This window comes from Triturus cristatus, chromosome 4_1 (assembly GCF_964204655.1).
Source record: "Triturus cristatus chromosome 4_1, aTriCri1.1, whole genome shotgun sequence".
NCBI classification, from domain to species: Eukaryota; Metazoa; Chordata; class Amphibia; order Caudata; family Salamandridae; genus Triturus; species Triturus cristatus.
The window spans coordinates 108292233-108316103 of record NC_140585.1 but is presented as its reverse complement, the minus strand read 5'-3'; the positions used below and the strand labels follow the sequence as shown (position 1 = coordinate 108316103).

General features: G+C 44.6%; 43 non-coding genes across 43 annotated transcripts in view; 27 read left to right on the top strand and 16 right to left on the bottom strand.

The window, feature by feature from the left end:
- TRNAA-CGC (transfer RNA alanine (anticodon CGC)) overlaps window positions 1-52 on the top strand; it is a 72-nt gene extending 20 nt beyond the window's left edge. Inside the window, exon 1 of the tRNA in view lies at window positions 1-52. This exon is cut by the window's left edge and continues 20 nt beyond it. This is a non-coding gene — a tRNA (tRNA-Ala).
- A 199-nt stretch (window positions 53-251) lies between these two features.
- TRNAM-CAU (transfer RNA methionine (anticodon CAU)) lies at window positions 252-324 on the bottom strand. The gene has a single exon. It is a non-coding gene; the product is annotated as a tRNA-Met (tRNA).
- Window positions 325-1321: 997 nt separating this feature from the next.
- Window positions 1322-1407, top strand: TRNAY-GUA (transfer RNA tyrosine (anticodon GUA)). Its single transcript is given in 2 exon segments — window positions 1322-1358; window positions 1372-1407. It is a non-coding gene; the product is annotated as a tRNA-Tyr (tRNA).
- A 129-nt stretch (window positions 1408-1536) lies between these two features.
- Window positions 1537-1608, top strand: TRNAA-CGC (transfer RNA alanine (anticodon CGC)). The gene has a single exon. It is a non-coding gene; the product is annotated as a tRNA-Ala (tRNA).
- Window positions 1609-1807: 199 nt separating this feature from the next.
- Window positions 1808-1880, bottom strand: TRNAM-CAU (transfer RNA methionine (anticodon CAU)). Its single transcript has one exon. It is a non-coding gene; the product is annotated as a tRNA-Met (tRNA).
- A 997-nt stretch (window positions 1881-2877) lies between these two features.
- Window positions 2878-2963, top strand: TRNAY-GUA (transfer RNA tyrosine (anticodon GUA)). Its single transcript is given in 2 exon segments — window positions 2878-2914; window positions 2928-2963. It is a non-coding gene; the product is annotated as a tRNA-Tyr (tRNA).
- Window positions 2964-3092: 129 nt separating this feature from the next.
- TRNAA-CGC (transfer RNA alanine (anticodon CGC)) lies at window positions 3093-3164 on the top strand. The gene has a single exon. It is a non-coding gene; the product is annotated as a tRNA-Ala (tRNA).
- A 199-nt stretch (window positions 3165-3363) lies between these two features.
- TRNAM-CAU (transfer RNA methionine (anticodon CAU)) lies at window positions 3364-3436 on the bottom strand. The gene has a single exon. It is a non-coding gene; the product is annotated as a tRNA-Met (tRNA).
- A 997-nt stretch (window positions 3437-4433) lies between these two features.
- On the top strand, window positions 4434-4519 carry TRNAY-GUA (transfer RNA tyrosine (anticodon GUA)). The gene is given in 2 exon segments: window positions 4434-4470; window positions 4484-4519. It is a non-coding gene; the product is annotated as a tRNA-Tyr (tRNA).
- A 129-nt stretch (window positions 4520-4648) lies between these two features.
- TRNAA-CGC (transfer RNA alanine (anticodon CGC)) lies at window positions 4649-4720 on the top strand. The gene has a single exon. It is a non-coding gene; the product is annotated as a tRNA-Ala (tRNA).
- Window positions 4721-4919: 199 nt separating this feature from the next.
- TRNAM-CAU (transfer RNA methionine (anticodon CAU)) lies at window positions 4920-4992 on the bottom strand. The gene has a single exon. It is a non-coding gene; the product is annotated as a tRNA-Met (tRNA).
- Window positions 4993-6204: 1212 nt separating this feature from the next.
- Window positions 6205-6276, top strand: TRNAA-CGC (transfer RNA alanine (anticodon CGC)). Its single transcript has one exon. It is a non-coding gene; the product is annotated as a tRNA-Ala (tRNA).
- A 199-nt stretch (window positions 6277-6475) lies between these two features.
- TRNAM-CAU (transfer RNA methionine (anticodon CAU)) lies at window positions 6476-6548 on the bottom strand. The gene has a single exon. It is a non-coding gene; the product is annotated as a tRNA-Met (tRNA).
- Window positions 6549-7760: 1212 nt separating this feature from the next.
- TRNAA-CGC (transfer RNA alanine (anticodon CGC)) lies at window positions 7761-7832 on the top strand. Its single transcript has one exon. It is a non-coding gene; the product is annotated as a tRNA-Ala (tRNA).
- Window positions 7833-8031: 199 nt separating this feature from the next.
- On the bottom strand, window positions 8032-8104 carry TRNAM-CAU (transfer RNA methionine (anticodon CAU)). Its single transcript has one exon. It is a non-coding gene; the product is annotated as a tRNA-Met (tRNA).
- A 997-nt stretch (window positions 8105-9101) lies between these two features.
- Window positions 9102-9187, top strand: TRNAY-GUA (transfer RNA tyrosine (anticodon GUA)). Its single transcript is given in 2 exon segments — window positions 9102-9138; window positions 9152-9187. It is a non-coding gene; the product is annotated as a tRNA-Tyr (tRNA).
- Window positions 9188-9316: 129 nt separating this feature from the next.
- Window positions 9317-9388, top strand: TRNAA-CGC (transfer RNA alanine (anticodon CGC)). Its single transcript has one exon. It is a non-coding gene; the product is annotated as a tRNA-Ala (tRNA).
- Window positions 9389-9587: 199 nt separating this feature from the next.
- TRNAM-CAU (transfer RNA methionine (anticodon CAU)) lies at window positions 9588-9660 on the bottom strand. Its single transcript has one exon. It is a non-coding gene; the product is annotated as a tRNA-Met (tRNA).
- A 997-nt stretch (window positions 9661-10657) lies between these two features.
- TRNAY-GUA (transfer RNA tyrosine (anticodon GUA)) lies at window positions 10658-10743 on the top strand. Its single transcript is given in 2 exon segments — window positions 10658-10694; window positions 10708-10743. It is a non-coding gene; the product is annotated as a tRNA-Tyr (tRNA).
- A 129-nt stretch (window positions 10744-10872) lies between these two features.
- On the top strand, window positions 10873-10944 carry TRNAA-CGC (transfer RNA alanine (anticodon CGC)). The gene has a single exon. It is a non-coding gene; the product is annotated as a tRNA-Ala (tRNA).
- A 199-nt stretch (window positions 10945-11143) lies between these two features.
- TRNAM-CAU (transfer RNA methionine (anticodon CAU)) lies at window positions 11144-11216 on the bottom strand. The gene has a single exon. It is a non-coding gene; the product is annotated as a tRNA-Met (tRNA).
- A 997-nt stretch (window positions 11217-12213) lies between these two features.
- On the top strand, window positions 12214-12299 carry TRNAY-GUA (transfer RNA tyrosine (anticodon GUA)). The gene is given in 2 exon segments: window positions 12214-12250; window positions 12264-12299. It is a non-coding gene; the product is annotated as a tRNA-Tyr (tRNA).
- A 129-nt stretch (window positions 12300-12428) lies between these two features.
- TRNAA-CGC (transfer RNA alanine (anticodon CGC)) lies at window positions 12429-12500 on the top strand. The gene has a single exon. It is a non-coding gene; the product is annotated as a tRNA-Ala (tRNA).
- A 199-nt stretch (window positions 12501-12699) lies between these two features.
- On the bottom strand, window positions 12700-12772 carry TRNAM-CAU (transfer RNA methionine (anticodon CAU)). Its single transcript has one exon. It is a non-coding gene; the product is annotated as a tRNA-Met (tRNA).
- Window positions 12773-13984: 1212 nt separating this feature from the next.
- TRNAA-CGC (transfer RNA alanine (anticodon CGC)) lies at window positions 13985-14056 on the top strand. Its single transcript has one exon. It is a non-coding gene; the product is annotated as a tRNA-Ala (tRNA).
- Window positions 14057-14255: 199 nt separating this feature from the next.
- Window positions 14256-14328, bottom strand: TRNAM-CAU (transfer RNA methionine (anticodon CAU)). Its single transcript has one exon. It is a non-coding gene; the product is annotated as a tRNA-Met (tRNA).
- Window positions 14329-15325: 997 nt separating this feature from the next.
- Window positions 15326-15411, top strand: TRNAY-GUA (transfer RNA tyrosine (anticodon GUA)). The gene is given in 2 exon segments: window positions 15326-15362; window positions 15376-15411. It is a non-coding gene; the product is annotated as a tRNA-Tyr (tRNA).
- Window positions 15412-15540: 129 nt separating this feature from the next.
- TRNAA-CGC (transfer RNA alanine (anticodon CGC)) lies at window positions 15541-15612 on the top strand. Its single transcript has one exon. It is a non-coding gene; the product is annotated as a tRNA-Ala (tRNA).
- A 199-nt stretch (window positions 15613-15811) lies between these two features.
- On the bottom strand, window positions 15812-15884 carry TRNAM-CAU (transfer RNA methionine (anticodon CAU)). Its single transcript has one exon. It is a non-coding gene; the product is annotated as a tRNA-Met (tRNA).
- Window positions 15885-16881: 997 nt separating this feature from the next.
- TRNAY-GUA (transfer RNA tyrosine (anticodon GUA)) lies at window positions 16882-16967 on the top strand. Its single transcript is given in 2 exon segments — window positions 16882-16918; window positions 16932-16967. It is a non-coding gene; the product is annotated as a tRNA-Tyr (tRNA).
- Window positions 16968-17096: 129 nt separating this feature from the next.
- On the top strand, window positions 17097-17168 carry TRNAA-CGC (transfer RNA alanine (anticodon CGC)). Its single transcript has one exon. It is a non-coding gene; the product is annotated as a tRNA-Ala (tRNA).
- A 199-nt stretch (window positions 17169-17367) lies between these two features.
- TRNAM-CAU (transfer RNA methionine (anticodon CAU)) lies at window positions 17368-17440 on the bottom strand. The gene has a single exon. It is a non-coding gene; the product is annotated as a tRNA-Met (tRNA).
- A 997-nt stretch (window positions 17441-18437) lies between these two features.
- On the top strand, window positions 18438-18523 carry TRNAY-GUA (transfer RNA tyrosine (anticodon GUA)). Its single transcript is given in 2 exon segments — window positions 18438-18474; window positions 18488-18523. It is a non-coding gene; the product is annotated as a tRNA-Tyr (tRNA).
- A 129-nt stretch (window positions 18524-18652) lies between these two features.
- TRNAA-CGC (transfer RNA alanine (anticodon CGC)) lies at window positions 18653-18724 on the top strand. Its single transcript has one exon. It is a non-coding gene; the product is annotated as a tRNA-Ala (tRNA).
- Window positions 18725-18923: 199 nt separating this feature from the next.
- Window positions 18924-18996, bottom strand: TRNAM-CAU (transfer RNA methionine (anticodon CAU)). Its single transcript has one exon. It is a non-coding gene; the product is annotated as a tRNA-Met (tRNA).
- Window positions 18997-20208: 1212 nt separating this feature from the next.
- Window positions 20209-20280, top strand: TRNAA-CGC (transfer RNA alanine (anticodon CGC)). The gene has a single exon. It is a non-coding gene; the product is annotated as a tRNA-Ala (tRNA).
- A 199-nt stretch (window positions 20281-20479) lies between these two features.
- On the bottom strand, window positions 20480-20552 carry TRNAM-CAU (transfer RNA methionine (anticodon CAU)). The gene has a single exon. It is a non-coding gene; the product is annotated as a tRNA-Met (tRNA).
- Window positions 20553-21549: 997 nt separating this feature from the next.
- On the top strand, window positions 21550-21635 carry TRNAY-GUA (transfer RNA tyrosine (anticodon GUA)). The gene is given in 2 exon segments: window positions 21550-21586; window positions 21600-21635. It is a non-coding gene; the product is annotated as a tRNA-Tyr (tRNA).
- A 129-nt stretch (window positions 21636-21764) lies between these two features.
- Window positions 21765-21836, top strand: TRNAA-CGC (transfer RNA alanine (anticodon CGC)). The gene has a single exon. It is a non-coding gene; the product is annotated as a tRNA-Ala (tRNA).
- A 199-nt stretch (window positions 21837-22035) lies between these two features.
- Window positions 22036-22108, bottom strand: TRNAM-CAU (transfer RNA methionine (anticodon CAU)). The gene has a single exon. It is a non-coding gene; the product is annotated as a tRNA-Met (tRNA).
- Window positions 22109-23105: 997 nt separating this feature from the next.
- On the top strand, window positions 23106-23191 carry TRNAY-GUA (transfer RNA tyrosine (anticodon GUA)). Its single transcript is given in 2 exon segments — window positions 23106-23142; window positions 23156-23191. It is a non-coding gene; the product is annotated as a tRNA-Tyr (tRNA).
- A 129-nt stretch (window positions 23192-23320) lies between these two features.
- TRNAA-CGC (transfer RNA alanine (anticodon CGC)) lies at window positions 23321-23392 on the top strand. The gene has a single exon. It is a non-coding gene; the product is annotated as a tRNA-Ala (tRNA).
- Window positions 23393-23591: 199 nt separating this feature from the next.
- Window positions 23592-23664, bottom strand: TRNAM-CAU (transfer RNA methionine (anticodon CAU)). Its single transcript has one exon. It is a non-coding gene; the product is annotated as a tRNA-Met (tRNA).
- Window positions 23665-23871: the final 207 nt, after the last annotated feature.

Here is a 23871-nt window from a genome sequence, read left to right as displayed (position 1 = left end):
GAGCGCATGCTTCGCATGTATGAGGTCCCGGGTTCAATCCCCGGCATCTCCAGGAGCCTCTGTTCCTTATCTTGGCTTTTTTCCAGAAGGCTAGCCTGCCATCATGCAGAAAGAAGAAGTTTGTCATGCAGTTGGGGTGAGAGCCCCACTTAAATAGTCAGACATTTGCTTTGGAAAAATCTTTGAACTAGGCATAGTTTGCGCATTTCAAGAAAATCGGAGAATTTTGCATTCCAAAAGAAGGAAATAAATGCCCTCTCTGAGGATCGAACTCAGGACCTTCAGATTATGAGACTGACGCGCTGCCTACTGCGCTAAGAAGGCTGTATATAGGCATCTGTACATAAGACCATGAAGATCATCCAGGTACAAGGCTGAAGGATTTTCCTGACTGACATTGTATACTGCAGAGTCGAATGGGGTGATGTGGCCGTCGGTTCAATGCAGGGTTTCCAATCATACAGTCAAACCTTGCAGAAGTGGGGATGTAGCTCAGTGGTAGAGCGCATGCTTTGCATGTATGAGGCCCCGGGTTCAATCCCCGGCATCTCCAGACTTTTGCCATGCTTACCTTGGATTTTGGGCCGAAAGCTAGGCTGGCATCATGATGAAGGAAGAGATATGTCCTCCAACCGGGATGAGGACCCCGCTTAATCTGTCAGACGTTTGCCTTGAAAAATCCCATGAAATGGGGCTATCTCATTTTTGATGATTATAGATCAAAAGAATCCTACTTGTTGAAGACATCAAAGTGATGATTCATCTTGACAACCATAATGCTTTGATGATAGAAATCTGTCGCATCTCTCTTGATCATTGGTAAGGGTTCTTCTTCTAAACCAGAGACTCTTTACAGTAGCTTTTAGAAAAACGGAATATTTTGTTTATCTCAATCACCTTCAATCTACAGATTTTTCCGTTCTCTTTCCTTTTGAAAATGCATCCAAAATGCACGTTCTTGATGCTGGGTGCGTAGTAATGACTCCCATAACTTTCTGTCATTTCTTTCATGGTTCCGCGCAGCCATCCATTTGCCACCAATGCTGCCCAAGGTCTTTGTATCAAAGTTCCTTTCCTTTCTGTAAAATTGAAATTTGGAGCACCCCTGCTTATCCCCAAGCCAAGACAGAACATGAACTTTGGTCTGAAATCCTCCTTTGGGGTGATAAGACGTACCTTACAGTGTGCTCTAAGAACTGGTGACTTTGAGAGGGAGCTGCAGGTAATGTTCATGATTTTCATCGATCTGCTCCTGATCCCCACCCCCACAACCTTTCTTGAGCGAGAGATAATTACAGCGCTGAAAGATACTTCAGCCACTCCTTCGATAGCTCAGTTGGTAGAGCGGAGGACTGTAGCATAAAGTCAGACATCCTTAGGTCGCTGGTTCAAATCCGGCTCGAAGGATTTTGTGCTTCGATTTCCATATATTTCACTTTTATTCAAACAATACCTTCCATTGATTATGATCGAGACTTTGCAGTCCCTGGGTTTCAGGGATTCCTTGCATCCATCAAACAGCTCGAGTGCAAAAGTGGGGATGTAGCTCAGTGGTAGAGCGCATGCTTCGCATGTATGAGGTCCCGGGTTCAATCCCCGGCATCTCCAGGAGCCTCTGTTCCTTATCTTGGCTTTTTTCCAGAAGGCTAGCCTGCCATCATGCAGAAAGAAGAAGTTTGTCATGCAGTTGGGGTGAGAGCCCCACTTAAATAGTCAGACATTTGCTTTGGAAAAATCTTTGAACTAGGCATAGTTTGCGCATTTCAAGAAAATCGGAGAATTTTGCATTCCAAAAGAAGGAAATAAATGCCCTCTCTGAGGATCGAACTCAGGACCTTCAGATTATGAGACTGACGCGCTGCCTACTGCGCTAAGAAGGCTGTATATAGGCATCTGTACATAAGACCATGAAGATCATCCAGGTACAAGGCTGAAGGATTTTCCTGACTGACATTGTATACTGCAGAGTCGAATGGGGTGATGTGGCCGTCGGTTCAATGCAGGGTTTCCAATCATACAGTCAAACCTTGCAGAAGTGGGGATGTAGCTCAGTGGTAGAGCGCATGCTTTGCATGTATGAGGCCCTGGGTTCAATCCCCGGCATCTCCAGACTTTTGCCATGCTTACCTTGGATTTTGGGCCGAAAGCTAGGCTGGCATCATGATGAAGGAAGAGATATGTCCTCCAACCGGGATGAGGACCCCGCTTAATCTGTCAGACGTTTGCCTTGAAAAATCCCATGAAATGGGGCTATCTCATTTTTGATGATTATAGATCAAAAGAATCCTACTTGTTGAAGACATCAAAGAGATGATTCATCTTGACAACCATAATGCTTTGATGATAGAAATCTGTCGCATCTCTCTTGATCATTGGTAAGGGTTCTTCTTCTAAACCAGAGACTCTTTACAGTAGCTTTTAGAAAAACGGAATATTTTGTTTATCTCAATCACCTTCAATCTACAGATTTTTCCGTTCTCTTTCCTTTTGAAAATGCATCCAAAATGCACGTTCTTGATGCTGGGTGCGTAGTAATGACTCCCATAACTTTCTGTCATTTCTTTCATGGTTCCGCGCAGCCATCCATTTGCCACCAATGCTGCCCAAGGTCTTTGTATCAAAGTTCCTTTCCTTTCTGTAAAATTGAAATTTGGAGCACCCCTGCTTATCCCCAAGCCAAGACAGAACATGAACTTTGGTCTGAAATCCTCCTTTGGGGTGATAAGACGTACCTTACAGTGTGCTCTAAGAACTGGTGACTTTGAGAGGGAGCTGCAGGTAATGTTCATGATTTTCATCGATCTGCTCCTGATCCCCACCCCCACAACCTTTCTTGAGCGAGAGATAATTACAGCGCTGAAAGATACTTCAGCCACTCCTTCGATAGCTCAGTTGGTAGAGCGGAGGACTGTAGCATAAAGTCAGACATCCTTAGGTCGCTGGTTCAAATCCGGCTCGAAGGATTTTTTGCTTCGATTTCCATATCTTTCACTTTTATTCAAACAATACCTTCCATTGATTATGATCGAGACTTTGCAGTCCCTGGGTTTCAGGGATTCCTTGCATCCATCAAACAGCTCGAGTGCAAAAGTGGGGATGTAGCTCAGTGGTAGAGCGCATGCTTCGCATGTATGAGGTCCCGGGTTCAATCCCCGGCATCTCCAGGAGCCTCTGTTCCTTATCTTGGCTTTTTTCCAGAAGGCTAGCCTGCCATCATGCAGAAAGAAGAAGTTTGTCATGCAGTTGGGGTGAGAGCCCCACTTAAATAGTCAGACATTTGCTTTGGAAAAATCTTTGAACTAGGCATAGTTTGCGCATTTCAAGAAAATCGGAGAATTTTGCATTCCAAAAGAAGGAAATAAATGCCCTCTCTGAGGATCGAACTCAGGACCTTCAGATTATGAGACTGACGCGCTGCCTACTGCGCTAAGAAGGCTGTATATAGGCATCTGTACATAAGACCATGAAGATCATCCAGGTACAAGGCTGAAGGATTTTCCTGACTGACATTGTATACTGCAGAGTCGAATGGGGTGATGTGGCCGTCGGTTCAATGCAGGGTTTCCAATCATACAGTCAAACCTTGCAGAAGTGGGGATGTAGCTCAGTGGTAGAGCGCATGCTTTGCATGTATGAGGCCCCGGGTTCAATCCCCGGCATCTCCAGACTTTTGCCATGCTTACCTTGGATTTTGGGCCGAAAGCTAGGCTGGCATCATGATGAAGGAAGAGATATGTCCTCCAACCGGGATGAGGACCCCGCTTAATCTGTCAGACGTTTGCCTTGAAAAATCCCATGAAATGGGGCTATCTCATTTTTGATGATTATAGATCAAAAGAATCCTACTTGTTGAAGACATCAAAGTGATGATTCATCTTGACAACCATAATGCTTTGATGATAGAAATCTGTCGCATCTCTCTTGATCATTGGTAAGGGTTCTTCTTCTAAACCAGAGACTCTTTACAGTAGCTTTTAGAAAAACGGAATATTTTGTTTATCTCAATCACCTTCAATCTACAGATTTTTCCGTTCTCTTTCCTTTTGAAAATGCATCCAAAATGCACGTTCTTGATGCTGGGTGCGTAGTAATGACTCCCATAACTTTCTGTCATTTCTTTCATGGTTCCGCGCAGCCATCCATTTGCCACCAATGCTGCCCAAGGTCTTTGTATCAAAGTTCCTTTCCTTTCTGTAAAATTGAAATTTGGAGCACCCCTGCTTATCCCCAAGCCAAGACAGAACATGAACTTTGGTCTGAAATCCTCCTTTGGGGTGATAAGACGTACCTTACAGTGTGCTCTAAGAACTGGTGACTTTGAGAGGGAGCTGCAGGTAATGTTCATGATTTTCATCGATCTGCTCCTGATCCCCACCCCCACAACCTTTCTTGAGCGAGAGATAATTACAGCGCTGAAAGATACTTCAGCCACTCCTTCGATAGCTCAGTTGGTAGAGCGGAGGACTGTAGCATAAAGTCAGACATCCTTAGGTCGCTGGTTCAAATCCGGCTCGAAGGATTTTTTGCTTCGATTTCCATATCTTTCACTTTTATTCAAACAATACCTTCCATTGATTATGATCGAGACTTTGCAGTCCCTGGGTTTCAGGGATTCCTTGCATCCATCAAACAGCTCGAGTGCAAAAGTGGGGATGTAGCTCAGTGGTAGAGCGCATGCTTCGCATGTATGAGGTCCCGGGTTCAATCCCCGGCATCTCCAGGAGCCTCTGTTCCTTATCTTGGCTTTTTTCCAGAAGGCTAGCCTGCCATCATGCAGAAAGAAGAAGTTTGTCATGCAGTTGGGGTGAGAGCCCCACTTAAATAGTCAGACATTTGCTTTGGAAAAATCTTTGAACTAGGCATAGTTTGCGCATTTCAAGAAAATCGGAGAATTTTGCATTCCAAAAGAAGGAAATAAATGCCCTCTCTGAGGATCGAACTCAGGACCTTCAGATTATGAGACTGACGCGCTGCCTACTGCGCTAAGAAGGCTGTATATAGGCATCTGTACATAAGACCATGAAGATCATCCAGGTACAAGGCTGAAGGATTTTCCTGACTGACATTGTATACTGCAGAGTCGAATGGGGTGATGTGGCCGTCGGTTCAATGCAGGGTTTCCAATCATACAGTCAAACCTTGCAGAAGTGGGGATGTAGCTCAGTGGTAGAGCGCATGCTTTGCATGTATGAGGCCCCGGGTTCAATCCCCGGCATCTCCAGACTTTTGCCATGCTTACCTTGGATTTTGGGCCGAAAGCTAGGCTGGCATCATGATGAAGGAAGAGATATGTCCTCCAACCGGGATGAGGACCCCGCTTAATCTGTCAGACGTTTGCCTTGAAAAATCCCATGAAATGGGGCTATCTCATTTTTGATGATTATAGATCAAAAGAATCCTACTTGTTGAAGACATCAAAGTGATGATTCATCTTGACAACCATAATGCTTTGATGATAGAAATCTGTCGCATCTCTCTTGATCATTGGTAAGGGTTCTTCTTCTAAACCAGAGACTCTTTACAGTAGCTTTTAGAAAAACGGAATATTTTGTTTATCTCAATCACCTTCAATCTACAGATTTTTCCGTTCTCTTTCCTTTTGAAAATGCATCCAAAATGCACGTTCTTGATGCTGGGTGCGTAGTAATGACTCCCATAACTTTCTGTCATTTCTTTCATGGTTCCGCGCAGCCATCCATTTGCCACCAATGCTGCCCAAGGTCTTTGTATCAAAGTTCCTTTCCTTTCTGTAAAATTGAAATTTGGAGCACCCCTGCTTATCCCCAAGCCAAGACAGAACATGAACTTTGGTCTGAAATCCTCCTTTGGGGTGATAAGACGTACCTTACAGTGTGCTCTAAGAACTGGTGACTTTGAGAGGGAGCTGCAGGTAATGTTCATGATTTTCATCGATCTGCTCCTGATCCCCACCCCCACAACCTTTCTTGAGCGAGAGATAATTACAGCGCTGAAAGATACTTCAGCCACTCCTTCGATAGCTCAGTTGGTAGAGCGGAGGACTGTAGCATAAAGTCAGACATCCTTAGGTTGCTGGTTCAAATCCGGCTCGAAGGATTTTTTGCTTCGATTTCCATATCTTTCACTTTTATTCAAACAATACCTTCCATTGATTATGATCGAGACTTTGCAGTCCCTGGGTTTCAGGGATTCCTTGCATCCATCAAACAGCTCGAGTGCAAAAGTGGGGATGTAGCTCAGTGGTAGAGCGCATGCTTCGCATGTATGAGGTCCCGGGTTCAATCCCCGGCATCTCCAGGAGCCTCTGTTCCTTATCTTGGCTTTTTTCCAGAAGGCTAGCCTGCCATCATGCAGAAAGAAGAAGTTTGTCATGCAGTTGGGGTGAGAGCCCCACTTAAATAGTCAGACATTTGCTTTGGAAAAATCTTTGAACTAGGCATAGTTTGCGCATTTCAAGAAAATCGGAGAATTTTGCATTCCAAAAGAAGGAAATAAATGCCCTCTCTGAGGATCGAACTCAGGACCTTCAGATTATGAGACTGACGCGCTGCCTACTGCGCTAAGAAGGCTGTATATAGGCATCTGTACATAAGACCATGAAGATCATCCAGGTACAAGGCTGAAGGATTTTCCTGACTGACATTGTATACTGCAGAGTCAAATGGGGTGATGTGGCCGTCGGTTCAATGCAGGGTTTCCAATCATACAGTCAAACCTTGCAGAAGTGGGGATGTAGCTCAGTGGTAGAGCGCATGCTTTGCATGTATGAGGCCCCGGGTTCAATCCCCGGCATCTCCAGACTTTTGCCATGCTTACCTTGGATTTTGGGCCGAAAGCTAGGCTGGCATCATGATGAAGGAAGAGATATGTCCTCCAACCGGGATGAGGACCCCGCTTAATCTGTCAGACGTTTGCCTTGAAAAATCCCATGAAATGGGGCTATCTCATTTTTGATGATTATAGATCAAAAGAATCCTACTTGTTGAAGACATCAAAGTGATGATTCATCTTGACAACCATAATGCTTTGATGATAGAAATCTGTCGCATCTCTCTTGATCATTGGTAAGGGTTCTTCTTCTAAACCAGAGACTCTTTACAGTAGCTTTTAGAAAAACGGAATATTTTGTTTATCTCAATCACCTTCAATCTACAGATTTTTCCGTTCTCTTTCCTTTTGAAAATGCATCCAAAATGCACGTTCTTGATGCTGGGTGCGTAGTAATGACTCCCATAACTTTCTGTCATTTCTTTCATGGTTCCGCGCAGCCATCCATTTGCCACCAATGCTGCCCAAGGTCTTTGTATCAAAGTTCCTTTCCTTTCTGTAAAATTGAAATTTGGAGCACCCCTGCTTATCCCCAAGCCAAGACAGAACATGAACTTTGGTCTGAAATCCTCCTTTGGGGTGATAAGACGTACCTTACAGTGTGCTCTAAGAACTGGTGACTTTGAGAGGGAGCTGCAGGTAATGTTCATGATTTTCATCGATCTGCTCCTGATCCCCACCCCCACAACCTTTCTTGAGCGAGAGATAATTACAGCGCTGAAAGATACTTCAGCCACTCCTTCGATAGCTCAGTTGGTAGAGCGGAGGACTGTAGCATAAAGTCAGACATCCTTAGGTTGCTGGTTCAAATCCGGCTCGAAGGATTTTTTGCTTCGATTTCCATATCTTTCACTTTTATTCAAACAATACCTTCCATTGATTATGATCGAGACTTTGCAGTCCCTGGGTTTCAGGGATTCCTTGCATCCATCAAACAGCTCGAGTGCAAAAGTGGGGATGTAGCTCAGTGGTAGAGCGCATGCTTCGCATGTATGAGGTCCCGGGTTCAATCCCCGGCATCTCCAGGAGCCTCTGTTCCTTATCTTGGCTTTTTTCCAGAAGGCTAGCCTGCCATCATGCAGAAAGAAGAAGTTTGTCATGCAGTTGGGGTGAGAGCCCCACTTAAATAGTCAGACATTTGCTTTGGAAAAATCTTTGAACTAGGCATAGTTTGCGCATTTCAAGAAAATCGGAGAATTTTGCATTCCAAAAGAAGGAAATAAATGCCCTCTCTGAGGATCGAACTCAGGACCTTCAGATTATGAGACTGACGCGCTGCCTACTGCGCTAAGAAGGCTGTATATAGGCATCTGTACATAAGACCATGAAGATCATCCAGGTACAAGGCTGAAGGATTTTCCTGACTGACATTGTATACTGCAGAGTCAAATGGGGTGATGTGGCCGTCGGTTCAATGCAGGGTTTCCAATCATACAGTCAAACCTTGCAGAAGTGGGGATGTAGCTCAGTGGTAGAGCGCATGCTTTGCATGTATGAGGCCCCGGGTTCAATCCCCGGCATCTCCAGACTTTTGCCATGCTTACCTTGGATTTTGGGCCGAAAGCTAGGCTGGCATCATGATGAAGGAAGAGATATGTCCTCCAACCGGGATGAGGACCCCGCTTAATCTGTCAGACGTTTGCCTTGAAAAATCCCATGAAATGGGGCTATCTCATTTTTGATGATTATAGATCAAAAGAATCCTACTTGTTGAAGACATCAAAGTGATGATTCATCTTGACAACCATAATGCTTTGATGATAGAAATCTGTCGCATCTCTCTTGATCATTGGTAAGGGTTCTTCTTCTAAACCAGAGACTCTTTACAGTAGCTTTTAGAAAAACGGAATATTTTGTTTATCTCAATCACCTTCAATCTACAGATTTTTCCGTTCTCTTTCCTTTTGAAAATGCATCCAAAATGCACGTTCTTGATGCTGGGTGCGTAGTAATGACTCCCATAACTTTCTGTCATTTCTTTCATGGTTCCGCGCAGCCATCCATTTGCCACCAATGCTGCCCAAGGTCTTTGTATCAAAGTTCCTTTCCTTTCTGTAAAATTGAAATTTGGAGCACCCCTGCTTATCCCCAAGCCAAGACAGAACATGAACTTTGGTCTGAAATCCTCCTTTGGGGTGATAAGACGTACCTTACAGTGTGCTCTAAGAACTGGTGACTTTGAGAGGGAGCTGCAGGTAATGTTCATGATTTTCATCGATCTGCTCCTGATCCCCACCCCCACAACCTTTCTTGAGCGAGAGATAATTACAGCGCTGAAAGATACTTCAGCCACTCCTTCGATAGCTCAGTTGGTAGAGCGGAGGACTGTAGCATAAAGTCAGACATCCTTAGGTCGCTGGTTCAAATCCGGCTCGAAGGATTTTGTGCTTCGATTTCCATATATTTCACTTTTATTCAAACAATACCTTCCATTGATTATGATCGAGACTTTGCAGTCCCTGGGTTTCAGGGATTCCTTGCATCCATCAAACAGCTCGAGTGCAAAAGTGGGGATGTAGCTCAGTGGTAGAGCGCATGCTTCGCATGTATGAGGTCCCGGGTTCAATCCCCGGCATCTCCAGGAGCCTCTGTTCCTTATCTTGGCTTTTTTCCAGAAGGCTAGCCTGCCATCATGCAGAAAGAAGAAGTTTGTCATGCAGTTGGGGTGAGAGCCCCACTTAAATAGTCAGACATTTGCTTTGGAAAAATCTTTGAACTAGGCATAGTTTGCGCATTTCAAGAAAATCGGAGAATTTTGCATTCCAAAAGAAGGAAATAAATGCCCTCTCTGAGGATCGAACTCAGGACCTTCAGATTATGAGACTGACGCGCTGCCTACTGCGCTAAGAAGGCTGTATATAGGCATCTGTACATAAGACCATGAAGATCATCCAGGTACAAGGCTGAAGGATTTTCCTGACTGACATTGTATACTGCAGAGTCGAATGGGGTGATGTGGCCGTCGGTTCAATGCAGGGTTTCCAATCATACAGTCAAACCTTGCAGAAGTGGGGATGTAGCTCAGTGGTAGAGCGCATGCTTTGCATGTATGAGGCCCCGGGTTCAATCCCCGGCATCTCCATACTTTTGCCATGCTTACCTTGGATTTTGGGCCGAAAGCTAGGCTGGCATCATGATGAAGGAAGAGATATGTCCTCCAACCGGGATGAGGACCCCGCTTAATCTGTCAGACGTTTGCCTTGAAAAATCCCATGAAATGGGGCTATCTCATTTTTGATGATTATAGATCAAAAGAATCCTACTTGTTGAAGACATCAAAGTGATGATTCATCTTGACAACCATAATGCTTTGATGATAGAAATCTGTCGCATCTCTCTTGATCATTGGTAAGGGTTCTTCTTCTAAACCAGAGACTCTTTACAGTAGCTTTTAGAAAAACGGAATATTTTGTTTATCTCAATCACCTTCAATCTACAGATTTTTCCGTTCTCTTTCCTTTTGAAAATGCATCCAAAATGCACGTTCTTGATGCTGGGTGCGTAGTAATGACTCCCATAACTTTCTGTCATTTCTTTCATGGTTCCGCGCAGCCATCCATTTGCCACCAATGCTGCCCAAGGTCTTTGTATCAAAGTTCCTTTCCTTTCTGTAAAATTGAAATTTGGAGCACCCCTGCTTATCCCCAAGCCAAGACAGAACATGAACTTTGGTCTGAAATCCTCCTTTGGGGTGATAAGACGTACCTTACAGTGTGCTCTAAGAACTGGTGACTTTGAGAGGGAGCTGCAGGTAATGTTCATGATTTTCATCGATCTGCTCCTGATCCCCACCCCCACAACCTTTCTTGAGCGAGAGATAATTACAGCGCTGAAAGATACTTCAGCCACTCCTTCGATAGCTCAGTTGGTAGAGCGGAGGACTGTAGCATAAAGTCAGACATCCTTAGGTCGCTGGTTCAAATCCGGCTCGAAGGATTTTTTGCTTCGATTTCCATATCTTTCACTTTTATTCAAACAATACCTTCCATTGATTATGATCGAGACTTTGCAGTCCCTGGGTTTCAGGGATTCCTTGCATCCATCAAACAGCTCGAGTGCAAAAGTGGGGATGTAGCTCAGTGGTAGAGCGCATGCTTCGCATGTATGAGGTCCCGGGTTCAATCCCCGGCATCTCCAGGAGCCTCTGTTCCTTATCTTGGCTTTTTTCCAGAAGGCTAGCCTGCCATCATGCAGAAAGAAGAAGTTTGTCATGCAGTTGGGGTGAGAGCCCCACTTAAATAGTCAGACATTTGCTTTGGAAAAATCTTTGAACTAGGCATAGTTTGCGCATTTCAAGAAAATCGGAGAATTTTGCATTCCAAAAGAAGGAAATAAATGCCCTCTCTGAGGATCGAACTCAGGACCTTCAGATTATGAGACTGACGCGCTGCCTACTGCGCTAAGAAGGCTGTATATAGGCATCTGTACATAAGACCATGAAGATCATCCAGGTACAAGGCTGAAGGATTTTCCTGACTGACATTGTATACTGCAGAGTCGAATGGGGTGATGTGGCCGTCGGTTCAATGCAGGGTTTCCAATCATACAGTCAAACCTTGCAGAAGTGGGGATGTAGCTCAGTGGTAGAGCGCATGCTTTGCATGTATGAGGCCCCGGGTTCAATCCCCGGCATCTCCAGACTTTTGCCATGCTTACCTTGGATTTTGGGCCGAAAGCTAGGCTGGCATCATGATGAAGGAAGAGATATGTCCTCCAACCGGGATGAGGACCCCGCTTAATCTGTCAGACGTTTGCCTTGAAAAATCCCATGAAATGGGGCTATCTCATTTTTGATGATTATAGATCAAAAGAATCCTACTTGTTGAAGACATCAAAGTGATGATTCATCTTGACAACCATAATGCTTTGATGATAGAAATCTGTCGCATCTCTCTTGATCATTGGTAAGGGTTCTTCTTCTAAACCAGAGACTCTTTACAGTAGCTTTTAGAAAAACGGAATATTTTGTTTATCTCAATCACCTTCAATCTACAGATTTTTCCGTTCTCTTTCCTTTTGAAAATGCATCCAAAATGCACGTTCTTGATGCTGGGTGCGTAGTAATGACTCCCATAACTTTCTGTCATTTCTTTCATGGTTCCGCGCAGCCATCCATTTGCCACCAATGCTGCCCAAGGTCTTTGTATCAAAGTTCCTTTCCTTTCTGTAAAATTGAAATTTGGAGCACCCCTGCTTATCCCCAAGCCAAGACAGAACATGAACTTTGGTCTGAAATCCTCCTTTGGGGTGATAAGACGTACCTTACAGTGTGCTCTAAGAACTGGTGACTTTGAGAGGGAGCTGCAGGTAATGTTCATGATTTTCATCGATCTGCTCCTGATCCCCACCCCCACAACCTTTCTTGAGCGAGAGATAATTACAGCGCTGAAAGATACTTCAGCCACTCCTTCGATAGCTCAGTTGGTAGAGCGGAGGACTGTAGCATAAAGTCAGACATCCTTAGGTCGCTGGTTCAAATCCGGCTCGAAGGATTTTTTGCTTCGATTTCCATATCTTTCACTTTTATTCAAACAATACCTTCCATTGATTATGATCGAGACTTTGCAGTCCCTGGGTTTCAGGGATTCCTTGCATCCATCAAACAGCTCGAGTGCAAAAGTGGGGATGTAGCTCAGTGGTAGAGCGCATGCTTCGCATGTATGAGGTCCCGGGTTCAATCCCCGGCATCTCCAGGAGCCTCTGTTCCTTATCTTGGCTTTTTTCCAGAAGGCTAGCCTGCCATCATGCAGAAAGAAGAAGTTTGTCATGCAGTTGGGGTGAGAGCCCCACTTAAATAGTCAGACATTTGCTTTGGAAAAATCTTTGAACTAGGCATAGTTTGCGCATTTCAAGAAAATCGGAGAATTTTGCATTCCAAAAGAAGGAAATAAATGCCCTCTCTGAGGATCGAACTCAGGACCTTCAGATTATGAGACTGACGCGCTGCCTACTGCGCTAAGAAGGCTGTATATAGGCATCTGTACATAAGACCATGAAGATCATCCAGGTACAAGGCTGAAGGATTTTCCTGACTGACATTGTATACTGCAGAGTCGAATGGGGTGATGTGGCCGTCGGTTCAATGCAGGGTTTCCAATCATACAGTCAAACCTTGCAGAAGTGGGGATGTAGCTCAGTGGTAGAGCGCATGCTTTGCATGTATGAGGCCCCGGGTTCAATCCCCGGCATCTCCAGACTTTTGCCATGCTTACCTTGGATTTTGGGCCGAAAGCTAGGCTGGCATCATGATGAAGGAAGAGATATGTCCTCCAACCGGGATGAGGACCCCGCTTAATCTGTCAGACGTTTGCCTTGAAAAATCCCATGAAATGGGGCTATCTCATTTTTGATGATTATAGATCAAAAGAATCCTACTTGTTGAAGACATCAAAGTGATGATTCATCTTGACAACCATAATGCTTTGATGATAGAAATCTGTCGCATCTCTCTTGATCATTGGTAAGGGTTCTTCTTCTAAACCAGAGACTCTTTACAGTAGCTTTTAGAAAAACGGAATATTTTGTTTATCTCAATCACCTTCAATCTACAGATTTTTCCGTTCTCTTTCCTTTTGAAAATGCATCCAAAATGCACGTTCTTGATGCTGGGTGCGTAGTAATGACTCCCATAACTTTCTGTCATTTCTTTCATGGTTCCGCGCAGCCATCCATTTGCCACCAATGCTGCCCAAGGTCTTTGTATCAAAGTTCCTTTCCTTTCTGTAAAATTGAAATTTGGAGCACCCCTGCTTATCCCCAAGCCAAGACAGAACATGAACTTTGGTCTGAAATCCTCCTTTGGGGTGATAAGACGTACCTTACAGTGTGCTCTAAGAACTGGTGACTTTGAGAGGGAGCTGCAGGTAATGTTCATGATTTTCATCGATCTGCTCCTGATCCCCACCCCCACAACCTTTCTTGAGCGAGAGATAATTACAGCGCTGAAAGATACTTCAGCCACTCCTTCGATAGCTCAGTTGGTAGAGCGGAGGACTGTAGCATAAAGTCAGACATCCTTAGGTTGCTGGTTCAAATCCGGCTCGAAGGATTTTTTGCTTCGATTTCCATATCTTTCACTTTTATTCAAACAATACCTTCCATTGATTATGATCGAGACTTTGCAGTCCCTGGGTTTCAGGGATTCCTTGCATCCATCAAACAGCTCGAGTGCAAAAGTGGGGATGTAGCTCAGTGGTAGAGCGCATGCTTCGCATGTATGAGGTCCCGGGTTCAATCCCCGGCATCTCCAGGAGCCTCTGTTCCTTATCTTGGCTTTTTTCCAGAAGGCTAGCCTGCCATCATGCAGAAAGAAGAAGTTTGTCATGCAGTTGGGGTGAGAGCCCCACTTAAATAGTCAGACATTTGCTTTGGAAAAATCTTTGAACTAGGCATAGTTTGCGCATTTCAAGAAAATCGGAGAATTTTGCATTCCAAAAGAAGGAAATAAATGCCCTCTCTGAGGATCGAACTCAGGACCTTCAGATTATGAGACTGACGCGCTGCCTACTGCGCTAAGAAGGCTGTATATAGGCATCTGTACATAAGACCATGAAGATCATCCAGGTACAAGGCTGAAGGATTTTCCTGACTGACATTGTATACTGCAGAGTCGAATGGGGTGATGTGGCCGTCGGTTCAATGCAGGGTTTCCAATCATACAGTCAAACCTTGCAGAAGTGGGGATGTAGCTCAGTGGTAGAGCGCATGCTTTGCATGTATGAGGCCCCGGGTTCAATCCCCGGCATCTCCATACTTTTGCCATGCTTACCTTGGATTTTGGGCCGAAAGCTAGGCTGGCATCATGATGAAGGAAGAGATATGTCCTCCAACCGGGATGAGGACCCCGCTTAATCTGTCAGACGTTTGCCTTGAAAAATCCCATGAAATGGGGCTATCTCATTTTTGATGATTATAGATCAAAAGAATCCTACTTGTTGAAGACATCAAAGTGATGATTCATCTTGACAACCATAATGCTTTGATGATAGAAATCTGTCGCATCTCTCTTGATCATTGGTAAGGGTTCTTCTTCTAAACCAGAGACTCTTTACAGTAGCTTTTAGAAAAACGGAATATTTTGTTTATCTCAATCACCTTCAATCTACAGATTTTTCCGTTCTCTTTCCTTTTGAAAATGCATCCAAAATGCACGTTCTTGATGCTGGGTGCGTAGTAATGACTCCCATAACTTTCTGTCATTTCTTTCATGGTTCCGCGCAGCCATCCATTTGCCACCAATGCTGCCCAAGGTCTTTGTATCAAAGTTCCTTTCCTTTCTGTAAAATTGAAATTTGGAGCACCCCTGCTTATCCCCAAGCCAAGACAGAACATGAACTTTGGTCTGAAATCCTCCTTTGGGGTGATAAGACGTACCTTACAGTGTGCTCTAAGAACTGGTGACTTTGAGAGGGAGCTGCAGGTAATGTTCATGATTTTCATCGATCTGCTCCTGATCCCCACCCCCACAACCTTTCTTGAGCGAGAGATAATTACAGCGCTGAAAGATACTTCAGCCACTCCTTCGATAGCTCAGTTGGTAGAGCGGAGGACTGTAGCATAAAGTCAGACATCCTTAGGTCGCTGGTTCAAATCCGGCTCGAAGGATTTTTTGCTTCGATTTCCATATCTTTCACTTTTATTCAAACAATACCTTCCATTGATTATGATCGAGACTTTGCAGTCCCTGGGTTTCAGGGATTCCTTGCATCCATCAAACAGCTCGAGTGCAAAAGTGGGGATGTAGCTCAGTGGTAGAGCGCATGCTTCGCATGTATGAGGTCCCGGGTTCAATCCCCGGCATCTCCAGGAGCCTCTGTTCCTTATCTTGGCTTTTTTCCAGAAGGCTAGCCTGCCATCATGCAGAAAGAAGAAGTTTGTCATGCAGTTGGGGTGAGAGCCCCACTTAAATAGTCAGACATTTGCTTTGGAAAAATCTTTGAACTAGGCATAGTTTGCGCATTTCAAGAAAATCGGAGAATTTTGCATTCCAAAAGAAGGAAATAAATGCCCTCTCTGAGGATCGAACTCAGGACCTTCAGATTATGAGACTGACGCGCTGCCTACTGCGCTAAGAAGGCTGTATATAGGCATCTGTACATAAGACCATGAAGATCATCCAGGTACAAGGCTGAAGGATTTTCCTGACTGACATTGTATACTGCAGAGTCGAATGGGGTGATGTGGCCGTCGGTTCAATGCAGGGTTTCCAATCATACAGTCAAACCTTGCAGAAGTGGGGATGTAGCTCAGTGGTAGAGCGCATGCTTTGCATGTATGAGGCCCCGGGTTCAATCCCCGGCATCTCCAGACTTTTGCCATGCTTACCTTGGATTTTGGGCCGAAAGCTAGGCTGGCATCATGATGAAGGAAGAGATATGTCCTCCAACCGGGATGAGGACCCCGCTTAATCTGTCAGACGTTTGCCTTGAAAAATCCCATGAAATGGGGCTATCTCATTTTTGATGATTATAGATCAAAAGAATCCTACTTGTTGAAGACATCAAAGTGATGATTCATCTTGACAACCATAATGCTTTGATGATAGAAATCTGTCGCATCTCTCTTGATCATTGGTAAGGGTTCTTCTTCTAAACCAGAGACTCTTTACAGTAGCTTTTAGAAAAACGGAATATTTTGTTTATCTCAATCACCTTCAATCTACAGATTTTTCCGTTCTCTTTCCTTTTGAAAATGCATCCAAAATGCACGTTCTTGATGCTGGGTGCGTAGTAATGACTCCCATAACTTTCTGTCATTTCTTTCATGGTTCCGCGCAGCCATCCATTTGCCACCAATGCTGCCCAAGGTCTTTGTATCAAAGTTCCTTTCCTTTCTGTAAAATTGAAATTTGGAGCACCCCTGCTTATCCCCAAGCCAAGACAGAACATGAACTTTGGTCTGAAATCCTCCTTTGGGGTGATAAGACGTACCTTACAGTGTGCTCTAAGAACTGGTGACTTTGAGAGGGAGCTGCAGGTAATGTTCATGATTTTCATCGATCTGCTCCTGATCCCCACCCCCACAACCTTTCTTGAGCGAGAGATAATTACAGCGCTGAAAGATACTTCAGCCACTCCTTCGATAGCTCAGTTGGTAGAGCGGAGGACTGTAGCATAAAGTCAGACATCCTTAGGTCGCTGGTTCAAATCCGGCTCGAAGGATTTTTTGCTTCGATTTCCATATCTTTCACTTTTATTCAAACAATACCTTCCATTGATTATGATCGAGACTTTGCAGTCCCTGGGTTTCAGGGATTCCTTGCATCCATCAAACAGCTCGAGTGCAAAAGTGGGGATGTAGCTCAGTGGTAGAGCGCATGCTTCGCATGTATGAGGTCCCGGGTTCAATCCCCGGCATCTCCAGGAGCCTCTGTTCCTTATCTTGGCTTTTTTCCAGAAGGCTAGCCTGCCATCATGCAGAAAGAAGAAGTTTGTCATGCAGTTGGGGTGAGAGCCCCACTTAAATAGTCAGACATTTGCTTTGGAAAAATCTTTGAACTAGGCATAGTTTGCGCATTTCAAGAAAATCGGAGAATTTTGCATTCCAAAAGAAGGAAATAAATGCCCTCTCTGAGGATCGAACTCAGGACCTTCAGATTATGAGACTGACGCGCTGCCTACTGCGCTAAGAAGGCTGTATATAGGCATCTGTACATAAGACCATGAAGATCATCCAGGTACAAGGCTGAAGGATTTTCCTGACTGACATTGTATACTGCAGAGTCGAATGGGGTGATGTGGCCGTCGGTTCAATGCAGGGTTTCCAATCATACAGTCAAACCTTGCAGAAGTGGGGATGTAGCTCAGTGGTAGAGCGCATGCTTTGCATGTATGAGGCCCCGGGTTCAATCCCCGGCATCTCCAGACTTTTGCCATGCTTACCTTGGATTTTGGGCCGAAAGCTAGGCTGGCATCATGATGAAGGAAGAGATATGTCCTCCAACCGGGATGAGGACCCCGCTTAATCTGTCAGACGTTTGCCTTGAAAAATCCCATGAAATGGGGCTATCTCATTTTTGATGATTATAGATCAAAAGAATCCTACTTGTTGAAGACATCAAAGTGATGATTCATCTTGACAACCATAATGCTTTGATGATAGAAATCTGTCGCATCTCTCTTGATCATTGGTAAGGGTTCTTCTTCTAAACCAGAGACTCTTTACAGTAGCTTTTAGAAAAACGGAATATTTTGTTTATCTCAATCACCTTCAATCTACAGATTTTTCCGTTCTCTTTCCTTTTGAAAATGCATCCAAAATGCACGTTCTTGATGCTGGGTGCGTAGTAATGACTCCCATAACTTTCTGTCATTTCTTTCATGGTTCCGCGCAGCCATCCATTTGCCACCAATGCTGCCCAAGGTCTTTGTATCAAAGTTCCTTTCCTTTCTGTAAAATTGAAATTTGGAGCACCCCTGCTTATCCCCAAGCCAAGACAGAACATGAACTTTGGTCTGAAATCCTCCTTTGGGGTGATAAGACGTACCTTACAGTGTGCTCTAAGAACTGGTGACTTTGAGAGGGAGCTGCAGGTAATGTTCATGATTTTCATCGATCTGCTCCTGATCCCCACCCCCACAACCTTTCTTGAGCGAGAGATAATTACAGCGCTGAAAGATACTTCAGCCACTCCTTCGATAGCTCAGTTGGTAGAGCGGAGGACTGTAGCATAAAGTCAGACATCCTTAGGTCGCTGGTTCAAATCCGGCTCGAAGGATTTTTTGCTTCGATTTCCATATCTTTCACTTTTATTCAAACAATACCTTCCATTGATTATGATCGAGACTTTGCAGTCCCTGGGTTTCAGGGATTCCTTGCATCCATCAAACAGCTCGAGTGCAAAAGTGGGGATGTAGCTCAGTGGTAGAGCGCATGCTTCGCATGTATGAGGTCCCGGGTTCAATCCCCGGCATCTCCAGGAGCCTCTGTTCCTTATCTTGGCTTTTTTCCAGAAGGCTAGCCTGCCATCATGCAGAAAGAAGAAGTTTGTCATGCAGTTGGGGTGAGAGCCCCACTTAAATAGTCAGACATTTGCTTTGGAAAAATCTTTGAACTAGGCATAGTTTGCGCATTTCAAGAAAATCGGAGAATTTTGCATTCCAAAAGAAGGAAATAAATGCCCTCTCTGAGGATCGAACTCAGGACCTTCAGATTATGAGACTGACGCGCTGCCTACTGCGCTAAGAAGGCTGTATATAGGCATCTGTACATAAGACCATGAAGATCATCCAGGTACAAGGCTGAAGGATTTTCCTGACTGACATTGTATACTGCAGAGTCGAATGGGGTGATGTGGCCGTCGGTTCAATGCAGGGTTTCCAATCATACAGTCAAACCTTGCAGAAGTGGGGATGTAGCTCAGTGGTAGAGCGCATGCTTTGCATGTATGAGGCCCCGGGTTCAATCCCCGGCATCTCCAGACTTTTGCCATGCTTACCTTGGATTTTGGGCCGAAAGCTAGGCTGGCATCATGATGAAGGAAGAGATATGTCCTCCAACCGGGATGAGGACCCCGCTTAATCTGTCAGACGTTTGCCTTGAAAAATCCCATGAAATGGGGCTATCTCATTTTTGATGATTATAGATCAAAAGAATCCTACTTGTTGAAGACATCAAAGTGATGATTCATCTTGACAACCATAATGCTTTGATGATAGAAATCTGTCGCATCTCTCTTGATCATTGGTAAGGGTTCTTCTTCTAAACCAGAGACTCTTTACAGTAGCTTTTAGAAAAACGGAATATTTTGTTTATCTCAATCACCTTCAATCTACAGATTTTTCCGTTCTCTTTCCTTTTGAAAATGCATCCAAAATGCACGTTCTTGATGCTGGGTGCGTAGTAATGACTCCCATAACTTTCTGTCATTTCTTTCATGGTTCCGCGCAGCCATCCATTTGCCACCAATGCTGCCCAAGGTCTTTGTATCAAAGTTCCTTTCCTTTCTGTAAAATTGAAATTTGGAGCACCCCTGCTTATCCCCAAGCCAAGACAGAACATGAACTTTGGTCTGAAATCCTCCTTTGGGGTGATAAGACGTACCTTACAGTGTGCTCTAAGAACTGGTGACTTTGAGAGGGAGCTGCAGGTAATGTTCATGATTTTCATCGATCTGCTCCTGATCCCCACCCCCACAACCTTTCTTGAGCGAGAGATAATTACAGCGCTGAAAGATACTTCAGCCACTCCTTCGATAGCTCAGTTGGTAGAGCGGAGGACTGTAGCATAAAGTCAGACATCCTTAGGTTGCTGGTTCAAATCCGGCTCGAAGGATTTTTTGCTTCGATTTCCATATCTTTCACTTTTATTCAAACAATACCTTCCATTGATTATGATCGAGACTTTGCAGTCCCTGGGTTTCAGGGATTCCTTGCATCCATCAAACAGCTCGAGTGCAAAAGTGGGGATGTAGCTCAGTGGTAGAGCGCATGCTTCGCATGTATGAGGTCCCGGGTTCAATCCCCGGCATCTCCAGGAGCCTCTGTTCCTTATCTTGGCTTTTTTCCAGAAGGCTAGCCTGCCATCATGCAGAAAGAAGAAGTTTGTCATGCAGTTGGGGTGAGAGCCCCACTTAAATAGTCAGACATTTGCTTTGGAAAAATCTTTGAACTAGGCATAGTTTGCGCATTTCAAGAAAATCGGAGAATTTTGCATTCCAAAAGAAGGAAATAAATGCCCTCTCTGAGGATCGAACTCAGGACCTTCAGATTATGAGACTGACGCGCTGCCTACTGCGCTAAGAAGGCTGTATATAGGCATCTGTACATAAGACCATGAAGATCATCCAGGTACAAGGCTGAAGGATTTTCCTGACTGACATTGTATACTGCAGAGTCAAATGGGGTGATGTGGCCGTCGGTTCAATGCAGGGTTTCCAATCATACAGTCAAACCTTGCAGAAGTGGGGATGTAGCTCAGTGGTAGAGCGCATGCTTTGCATGTATGAGGCCCCGGGTTCAATCCCCGGCATCTCCAGACTTTTGCCATGCTTACCTTGGATTTTGGGCGGAAAGCTAGGCTGGCATCATGATGAAGGAAGAGATATGTCCTCCAACCGGGATGAGGACCCCGCTTAATCTGTCAGACGTTTGCCTTGAAAAATCCCATGAAATGGGGCTATCTCATTTTTGATGATTATAGATCAAAAGAATCCTACTTGTTGAAGACATCAAAGTGATGATTCATCTTGACAACCATAATGCTTTGATGATAGAAATCTGTCGCATCTCTCTTGATCATTGGTAAGGGTTCTTCTTCTAAACCAGAGACTCTTTACAGTAGCTTTTAGAAAAACGGAATATTTTGTTTATCTCAATCACCTTCAATCTACAGATTTTTCCGTTCTCTTTCCTTTTGAAAATGCATCCAAAATGCACGTTCTTGATGCTGGGTGCGTAGTAATGACTCCCATAACTTTCTGTCATTTCTTTCATGGTTCCGCGCAGCCATCCATTTGCCACCAATGCTGCCCAAGGTCTTTGTATCAAAGTTCCTTTCCTTTCTGTAAAATTGAAATTTGGAGCACCCCTGCTTATCCCCAAGCCAAGACAGAACATGAACTTTGGTCTGAAATCCTCCTTTGGGGTGATAAGACGTACCTTACAGTGTGCTCTAAGAACTGGTGACTTTGAGAGGGAGCTGCAGGTAATGTTCATGATTTTCATCGATCTGCTCCTGATCCCCACCCCCACAACCTTTCTTGAGCGAGAGATAATTACAGCGCTGAAAGATACTTCAGCCACTCCTTCGATAGCTCAGTTGGTAGAGCGGAGGACTGTAGCATAAAGTCAGACATCCTTAGGTCGCTGGTTCAAATCCGGCTCGAAGGATTTTTTGCTTCGATTTCCATATCTTTCACTTTTATTCAAACAATACCTTCCATTGATTATGATCGAGACTTTGCAGTCCCTGGGTTTCAGGGATTCCTTGCATCCATCAAACAGCTCGAGTGCAAAAGTGGGGATGTAGCTCAGTGGTAGAGCGCATGCTTCGCATGTATGAGGTCCCGGGTTCAATCCCCGGCATCTCCAGGAGCCTCTGTTCCTTATCTTGGCTTTTTTCCAGAAGGCTAGCCTGCCATCATGCAGAAAGAAGAAGTTTGTCATGCAGTTGGGGTGAGAGCCCCACTTAAATAGTCAGACATTTGCTTTGGAAAAATCTTTGAACTAGGCATAGTTTGCGCATTTCAAGAAAATCGGAGAATTTTGCATTCCAAAAGAAGGAAATAAATGCCCTCTCTGAGGATCGAACTCAGGACCTTCAGATTATGAGACTGACGCGCTGCCTACTGCGCTAAGAAGGCTGTATATAGGCATCTGTACATAAGACCATGAAGATCATCCAGGTACAAGGCTGAAGGATTTTCCTGACTGACATTGTATACTGCAGAGTCAAATGGGGTGATGTGGCCGTCGGTTCAATGCAGGGTTTCCAATCATACAGTCAAACCTTGCAGAAGTGGGGATGTAGCTCAGTGGTAGAGCGCATGCTTTGCATGTATGAGGCCCCGGGTTCAATCCCCGGCATCTCCAGACTTTTGCCATGCTTACCTTGGATTTTGGGCCGAAAGCTAGGCTGGCATCATGATGAAGGAAGAGATATGTCCTCCAACCGGGATGAGGACCCCGCTTAATCTGTCAGACGTTTGCCTTGAAAAATCCCATGAAATGGGGCTATCTCATTTTTGATGATTATAGATCAAAAGAATCCTACTTGTTGAAGACATCAAAGTGATGATTCATCTTGACAACCATAATGCTTTGATGATAGAAATCTGTCGCATCTCTCTTGATCATTGGTAAGGGTTCTTCTTCTAAACCAGAGACTCTTTACAGTAGCTTTTAGAAAAACGGAATATTTTGTTTATCTCAATCACCTTCAATCTACAGATTTTTCCGTTCTCTTTCCTTTTGAAAATGCATCCAAAATGCACGTTCTTGATGCTGGGTGCGTAGTAATGACTCCCATAACTTTCTGTCATTTCTTTCATGGTTCCGCGCAGCCATCCATTTGCCACCAATGCTGCCCAAGGTCTTTGTATCAAAGTTCCTTTCCTTTCTGTAAAATTGAAATTTGGAGCACCCCTGCTTATCCCCAAGCCAAGACAGAACATGAACTTTGGTCTGAAATCCTCCTTTGGGGTGATAAGACGTACCTTACAGTGTGCTCTAAGAACTGGTGACTTTGAGAGGGAGCTGCAGGTAATGTTCATGATTTTCATCGATCTGCTCCTGATCCCCACCCCCACAACCTTTCTTGAGCGAGAGATAATTACAGCGCTGAAAGATACTTCAGCCACTCCTTCGATAGCTCAGTTGGTAGAGCGGAGGACTGTAGCATAAAGTCAGACATCCTTAGGTCGCTGGTTCAAATCCGGCTCGAAGGATTTTGTGCTTCGATTTCCATATATTTCACTTTTATTCAAACAATACCTTCCATTGATTATGATCGAGACTTTGCAGTCCCTGGGTTTCAGGGATTCCTTGCATCCATCAAACAGCTCGAGTGCAAAAGTGGGGATGTAGCTCAGTGGTAGAGCGCATGCTTCGCATGTATGAGGTCCCGGGTTCAATCCCCGGCATCTCCAGGAGCCTCTGTTCCTTATCTTGGCTTTTTTCCAGAAGGCTAGCCTGCCATCATGCAGAAAGAAGAAGTTTGTCATGCAGTTGGGGTGAGAGCCCCACTTAAATAGTCAGACATTTGCTTTGGAAAAATCTTTGAACTAGGCATAGTTTGCGCATTTCAAGAAAATCGGAGAATTTTGCATTCCAAAAGAAGGAAATAAATGCCCTCTCTGAGGATCGAACTCAGGACCTTCAGATTATGAGACTGACGCGCTGCCTACTGCGCTAAGAAGGCTGTATATAGGCATCTGTACATAAGACCATGAAGATCATCCAGGTACAAGGCTGAAGGATTTTCCTGACTGACATTGTATACTGCAGAGTCGAATGGGGTGATGTGGCCGTCGGTTCAATGCAGGGTTTCCAATCATACAGTCAAACCTTGCAGAAGTGGGGATGTAGCTCAGTGGTAGAGCGCATGCTTTGCATGTATGAGGCCCCG